This window comes from Athene noctua, unplaced genomic scaffold (assembly GCF_965140245.1).
Source record: "Athene noctua unplaced genomic scaffold, bAthNoc1.hap1.1 HAP1_HAP1_scaffold_36, whole genome shotgun sequence".
Lineage (NCBI taxonomy): Eukaryota > Metazoa > Chordata > Aves > Strigiformes > Strigidae > Athene > Athene noctua.
In genome coordinates, this window is record NW_027437538.1 from 1,559,444 (window position 1) to 1,566,404 (window position 6,961).

General features: G+C 63.0%; 1 long non-coding RNA gene across 1 annotated transcript; it reads right to left on the reverse strand.

Annotated features, from left to right (window-relative positions):
* Positions 1-2,309: 2,309 nt before the first annotated feature.
* On the reverse strand, positions 2,310-5,460 carry LOC141974254 (uncharacterized). The gene is made up of 3 exons (XR_012635703.1): positions 5,124-5,460; positions 4,846-4,923; positions 2,310-3,481 (listed from the first exon to the last, which is right to left on the reverse strand). It is a non-coding gene; the product is annotated as an uncharacterized LOC141974254 (long non-coding RNA).
* Positions 5,461-6,961: the final 1,501 nt, after the last annotated feature.

The window sequence follows — 6,961 nt, forward strand, 5'->3', positions numbered from 1 at the left end:
AACTGCGGGATATCCCCGAGGAGCAGGGCTCTCCATCCCACCACGCTTCCCCCTGCAGCCAGAGCCGGCCCCAGCAGAGCCCCTGCCCCACGGGAACAGAACCTCACCCCCCTCTGCCTCCCCGGGCACCCCGAAATGAGGGGGTGGGCAGGGCCGGGGTCTGGAGGAGCCGAGGCAGCCCGACTGACCGAGTTGGCTCTGGCTCCGCAGCGCTGCCATGGCCATGTGGGAGGTGACGATCTCCACGCCCTGGGATCTGTGGGGCATCTTGTCGGAGCTGGTCAGCGTGCTGCGGGACTGGCGGCTGCGCAGGGTGTTCAGCTCTGCCGCGGAGGACGCCTGCATCTACCCCTTGGCCGTGAGTGACCCACGCCCAGCCCCAGCGATCTCCCTTCCTCCTCCTCCTCCTCCTCCTCCTTCCCCTGCTCAGCACCAGCCAGACCCCTGTGCCACACGCTCGGGCCCACCCCACGCTGGTCTGGCCCCACCAAGCCTGTCCCGGCACAGGCAGCGCTCTGCCCTCCCCCCTGCCTGCATCCCCCTGCCCAGCTCCGCAGCCTGGAGACCCCGGGAAGGGGCAGAAACCAGAGTCGAGGCGGTTGCTGGTCCTGGGTCAGAGACGTGGGGACTCGGAGGTGGCTGCAGGGGGAGAGGAGACCCTTGCCATGGACCGTGCTGGTGCGGGGAGGGAGCCCTGCAGCTCTGCTGGTCTCTCACCGCTGTCTCCATTTCAGCTCCTGGTCTGCGCTGACATTGATGCAGAGGGGTTTGCTGCCCTCTACAAAGCCCAGCGGTACCTGAGGCGTCCCAACCCAGTGATGCTCTCGCTGGTGCTCACGGCCCTCATCACGCTGTCAAAGACACCTGAAACGGTGCGTGGGGGGGTCGGCAAGGGGAGCCACATCGGCAGCCGGGGGCTGGGGCGGTGGGGGGGTCTTTCACCGCTTCACAAAAAGGCAACGGTGTGTTTCGTACAGGCCAGAAAACTGCCAGTGCTGCTGCCGGACATACTGGAGACCCTGACGGGTGCCAACGCTGATGTCACGAGCAAGGCTCTGGTGGTGTTTATCAACGTGCTGGGGCACATGAAGAGGGCGGAAGCCAACCTCATCTCCCCGAAGCTGGCGGAGAAGCTCCTGCCCCTCTTCGATCATGTAAGACTGCCGTGGGAGCCTGAGCAGAGGCGATGGCTGCAAGATGGCTGCCCTTCGGTGCGGCCATGCGGGAAGCATTTGGGAGGGGTCCCCCCTTACTCCTCTTGCGTAGCCTTTTGGGGCTCTTCCCCTTCCCCTTCCTGCTCCTCTCCTGCGGCCTTCCAGGGCTTGTTGAGCCGCAGCTGCAGATCTGGCCGACGGCTCCTGCGTTCAGGATCCGACCCCGGAGCAGCTCCTCTCCCCCCCCACCGTGGGCAGGGTGCTGAGCTCCCTCTGTCCTCCTCCCTGCCAGGAGTGCAGCCGGGTGCGGGAGCTCTCCATCCGCCTCTTCAGAGACGTGGTGAAGACTGCGGCAGAGAGGAACAAGAAAAAAATGGTGGAGACAGTGCAGAGTGTGCTGCTCCCACTCTTCTTCCATACGAGCGACCAGGTGGAGAGCGTGGCCAAGGTGCAGTGACAGCGACTGGTGTCGCGGGGAGGGGCGTGCGGACACCACGGGGGTGGCCTGGGCGTGAGGGACAGTGGGAATGTGCGTCACCGCGGGGTCCCGCTGCACTGGTCCCAGTGCTGCAGAGCTGGAGGGGGAGGTGGGGACCCCCCGGCCCACAGGACGGGTCCCTGCAGCCCCAGCACGAGCAGGGCCAGAGAACCTGGCACAGACAGTTCCCTGCTCAGCCGGGGCCGGCTCCCAGAGCGCGGCATGGCCCCAGCAATGAAGGGGGATCCAATCCCGGGATCACCCCGTGCCCCAGCTCAAAGCCAGGCCCAGAGCAGGAGGATGCCAGCTCTCCTCCCCGGGCTCTGGTGCCATCGCCCAGCCTCTGCTTCTCCGCAGGCTTCCCGGGACACCCTCAGCGCCTGTGGAGAGTTCCTGGGCTGGAGGAGGCTCAGCTCCGCGGCCGAGACAGGGCAGACACCCCTGATCGGAGAGTGCTTGGTGAGGACACCCCCCACACCCCGGGGCGGGCTGGACGGGGGCTGCAGCCGTGCCGGGGGGGGCTGCGCCGCTCTGCATCGCCGCCCTGCCCCGGCCCCGCTGCTCCAGCTGCAGCCTCCTTCCCTGCCCTCCAGCACGCAGCCCCCAGGGGCTCTTCTCCAGGAGAGCCCGGCCCAGCTGGGCCCTGGCAGCGGGACGGAGGGGTCTCGGCACCCCCAGCCCCCTCTGCCTGCGGCTCTCTCTGGCCCCCAGCCCCACGGGGCTCCCGGCTGGGAGACGGGAGTCACTGGGAGGGAGCGGACAGCTGCAGAGGGTCCGTACCAGCCCCGTGCCCTTGTGCTCCCTCAGATAACGCACAGGAGGAGCAGGGTGGAAGAATATCTGCTCCAGAGCCTGCCCTACCTGAAGGACCCTCAGGCCACCGTGCGGGAGGCGGCCGTCAGGTTCATCGGTGAGTCCCCGGGGACCCATTTCTGGCCCCCCAGCCCCAGTCCCCACTGGTGGGCTCGCTGGGCTCTTGCTGGTTCCCAGCGCCCTCGGGCGCTGTCCTTGCCGGGGGACAGCCCTGCCCAGGGGGAGCAGAGCTCTGACATTAGCTCTGTGCCCCAGGGCTTGCTGTGCGGCGCCGGAGGATCCTCAGCCGGGAGATGCTGTGGGAGATCTGCAACGGTGAGTAGGGGACAGAGCCCGGGCAGGTGCTGCCGTGCCCGGCCCCGCCCCAGGAAAACAGTCCAGGGGCAGATGAGCAGTTTCAGGAGGTTTTTTCCAAGAGCAGTTTCACAAAGTTGTCTCTGTCTTAACACAGAGGCTAGCATAGCTCTGTAGTAAGGTCTTGAAATGGGAGGAGTTTTGTTTTCTCCCCAGAAAGGAAGGGAATTTGTGGGGAAAGAACAGCTGTCTCTGTCCCGCCCCTTGCCAGGAGGCTGATGATGTCCAGGCTCCACGCTGGGATGCTCAGATCAATACACGGGCTCGTTGAGGCCGCACACAACTCTAGACCCACTCGTACGGCAAATGGAAAAATGACTCCGTGGCCTGTCCCGGTCCTGAGCCCCTTTGGGTGTCGGGGGCACACGGGTCATTCCTGAGCAGCAGCCTCAGCCCCTCTGGGTGTCTCACCGGCTCCTCCTGGCAGGGAAGGAGATGGATGGGGCTGGCATGGGCTGGGGGGGGTCCCTGCGGGCACTGGGGGCTCACGGCTGCTCTGCTCCCTTCTCCTGCAGCGCTCCTGCCCTTGAGGAAAGAGGCTGAACTCTCCATCAGTTCCCTGGCAGCCCAGACCGTCTCAGTCCTGACAATAGAGCAGAGTCCGACATCAAGATGGAGCCTGCGGGCGCTGTGCTGCTGGCTCTGCTGAGCGTCGGAGAGACCAAACTCTCTGGAAAAAGTCCTGGAATAATGGTTTTTTAAAATAAAGCTGGAGCCACAAGCCGCTGGGACTCCGTAGCGTCCTTCCAAAGGGGACCCCCCTGAGTGTGCTGAGCAGGGTCCCCCCCGGCCTCTGCCGCTGCCCCCAGGACCCCACACCCGCACCCAGCCCGGAGAGGAGGAGGAGGAGGAGGAGGAGGAGGAGGAGGAGGAGGGGGGAAGCTTTAGCCCATCCTGCCCCTCCCGAGGTACCTCAGGGCACGAAACGGCCCCCGTGAGCCAAGCTGGCACGTCGCCATTTGTCCCAGCACCAAAACCCTCTCCCTGGTACTGGGGAGCTGGGCTGGTTTTGACTGGGCACTGGTTAGTTGCTAGGTGGTGACCATTCTGGCGTCAAACTGGGGGATTCTGGGGCCCATAGAGAATTTTCGAGCAGAAGTGGGGGGCTTTTGGGGGTGCTGGTACAGATTTTGGGGTAAAACTGTGCGATTTTGAGATTCAAGATAGATTATGGGATGAAAAACAGGAATTTTGGGGGTGCTGAGGCTGATTTGGTGTCAAACGGGGAAATTCTGGGATCAAAAGTGGAAGGTTTGGGAGTCAAAAATGGTAAATTTGGGGTCAAATGTGGAAATTTTGTGGTAAAATCGGGGGATTTGATGGTGAAACATGGACACTGGGGCCATGGAGGATTTGGGGATGAAAAGGGGCTTTGGGGGCCTCACCCCACAGCACCCAGGTGAGGGTGGCCCCGGTGACGGTGGCAGCGCTGTCCCCCACCCCCACAGCCTGGAGGACCACCCGGGTGGCCAGGGCGCCTGTCAGGGTCCGCACAGAGCCTGCCCAGTGCTCCCAGTCACCCCCAGTTACTCCCACCTGCCCTACCTCCCTCCCAGCTACTTCCCGGTCCTTCTCCTTAACCGCCAGACACCTCCCAGTAGTCCCCCACCACATTCAATTACCAGCGACCCCCAGCCCATCCCAGTGCTCCCAGTTAGTTACCCACACCTACACCACCTCCCTACCAGTTACTTCCCAGTCTCTCCCAGCACTGCTCTGGCTCTTCCTAGTGGTCCCCAACCACCTTCCAGTGTCTCCAGTCCTCTCTCAGTGCTCCCAGATCATCCCAGTGCCCCTGAGTTCCCTCCCTGTAGCCCTCAGCTGCCTCCTAATTACCTCCTAGTAACACCCAGCCCACCCCAGTACTCCCAGTTACCACCCAGTTACCTCCCAGTACCCCATGCCCACACTGCCTCCCTCCCAGTTACCTCTCAGTTCCCCCAGGTCCCTCCTAGTAGCCCCCAGCTGCCTCCCAGCACCCTCCAGTCCCCGCCCAGAACCCCTTCTGGTGACCCCCAGCCCCCTCCCAGTTCCTCCCACTCGCACCTGGAGTACCTCCCAGCACTGGTACTGGAGGCAGTCGGGGCTGACGCTCTCGGGGTCCACCTGAGGCAGCAGCATCTGCTGAGGAGGGACACATGGAGGGGGATCAGGTACCCCTGGGACCCTCAGCGACCCCAAATCACCCCTGTGGCCTCTCCAAACCCCATTTGTCCCCCACACCCCGGTCCCTCCAAAACCCCCTTACCCCCCGCCCAGATCCCACTGGCCCCCCAGTTCTCCATTTTTCCCCCCAAGATTCCAACAGTCTCCCCGGAACCTACCGGCCGCCCCTTCTCCCCGTCCTCCTCCAGGCGTGGGGCACCTGATGGGGAACGGCTGCGCCTCCTCCTCTGCCCCTCGGCGTCAGGGGCTGAACAGCAGCCGGGTCCCCGCTGCCCGCGCAGCCTCTGCCCCGCTCACAGCCGCGATGCTCCTCCCGCTCGGAGCGCAGGAGGGGCCTACCTCAAGGAAATACCCAGTCATGGCCTTGTTTTAAGAAATCCCGTGGCCGTGAGCGTCTGGGCAGCGCGGTGTTGGGGAACGTCACCCCTTGGCTCCAGCTCCGCTCTGCAGCAAACAGATGAAGTTTGTTGTTGAACTGACGTTTGCAGCGGTTACACTCAGACGTTCAGTGCCTCCTTCTCTCTCTCCTCCTGGTGTTCCCCACGTCCCCTCCTCCCCGGCTCCTCTCCCACAGCCCCGACCACCTCTGTCCCTGCTCCAAAGGCCGCCGCTGAAATCAGCTGTTCCATCCCCGGGTCGGGCTTTTCCTGGCGGGGATCAACCCACCACAGCCGGGTCCCTTCTCGCCCCGGGGAAGGCACAAACCAAAGCAATCCTACCGGGAACGAGCAGAGCACCAGCAGGAAAGGGTCCAATTCACCCCACTGCCCGGCCTGAAAGAACGAATCTGTGGAGCCACTGATACCATTGAAAACAGCTGGGACTGTAGAAGAAAAGCCAGGAGCCACGTAATATAAAAAAAAGAGGGTAAAGAATTAAAAGCTCGGCACCCCAGCGGGTGCAGAAACAGCCAGGTTTGCCTCTCGGTGACCACCAGCACAAGCATCTCTGAGCTTCAAGGCTCAGCGCGGCAGGACAGACCCACCCAGCCCGGAGCTGCCAGCCTCGGGGCAGAGCTTCTGTTTCCCATGGCAGGTCTGTTACAGGAGCAGCTCAGGAGGGTGCGGGTCTGGTTGGAGCAGCCTCTCTCTGCCAAGGCTGAAAACAGGGACCTGAGTGCCCCGCGTGTGACTTCCTCTCACGCTGAAAAGTCTTCCCAGTGCACCCTGGCACCGATCTCATTCAGAGGGCACAGGGGGAGCAGGTGGAAACAAGAAGCAGCTGTCAGCCGCTAACCGCTGACCCCATCCGACTCCATCCCTCTCCCCACTGCGGCAGAGGCACCGCTGGCTGCTCCTCGAAGGACAACAACGAGGCCAGCAGGAGACGGGAGCATTTCAGGTGGGCAATAAACGGCAGGAGCAGATGAAATCTTGGGAAGTAAGAGATCCTCTGTCAGGAAGAAATTCATCGGCCGTCGGGAAAGACGACACGTGAGGACTGCGCCACGTCCGGGACCATCCTGTCCCTGCCAGCGGTGAGGAGCGGTGTGCTGGCTGCAACAGCCGCCCTGTCTCAAGCCTCTCCGGCACGTCTCTGCCTCCGGGCACCAGCAATCCCAGCAGCAAACTCCCGCTCCGTGAGCTGGGATCCCCGGCAGGGCCTGCGGGAATCACGCTCCTATCTCACAGCCTCTAGTTCAGGTATTCAAGCACTCCGGGAAGCCTCAGCAGACCCAGGTGATGTCCTGTAAGCAAGAGCGTAAGAGAAGGTACATACATCCACCCGCCTTCCTTCCCAGGGGTTTGCTTCATGCCCGTCCCCAGAACATTCCCTGGGGGCTCCACCACAGAGACAGCTCTGACACTTTCCCTTACAAAACCACACGGGGACTACGAGGGCAACCAGCCACAGAGAAGAAACCTTCCCCCATTTCCTGAACCAAACCAAAAGCTTTTCCTCTCTCCTATCGACAGAGAAAAACAAATTCCCCCCCACGCCAGAGACAGCACCTAAGGATGGACCAAGGGTGACACTGAAGGTCACAGGTCTGCAC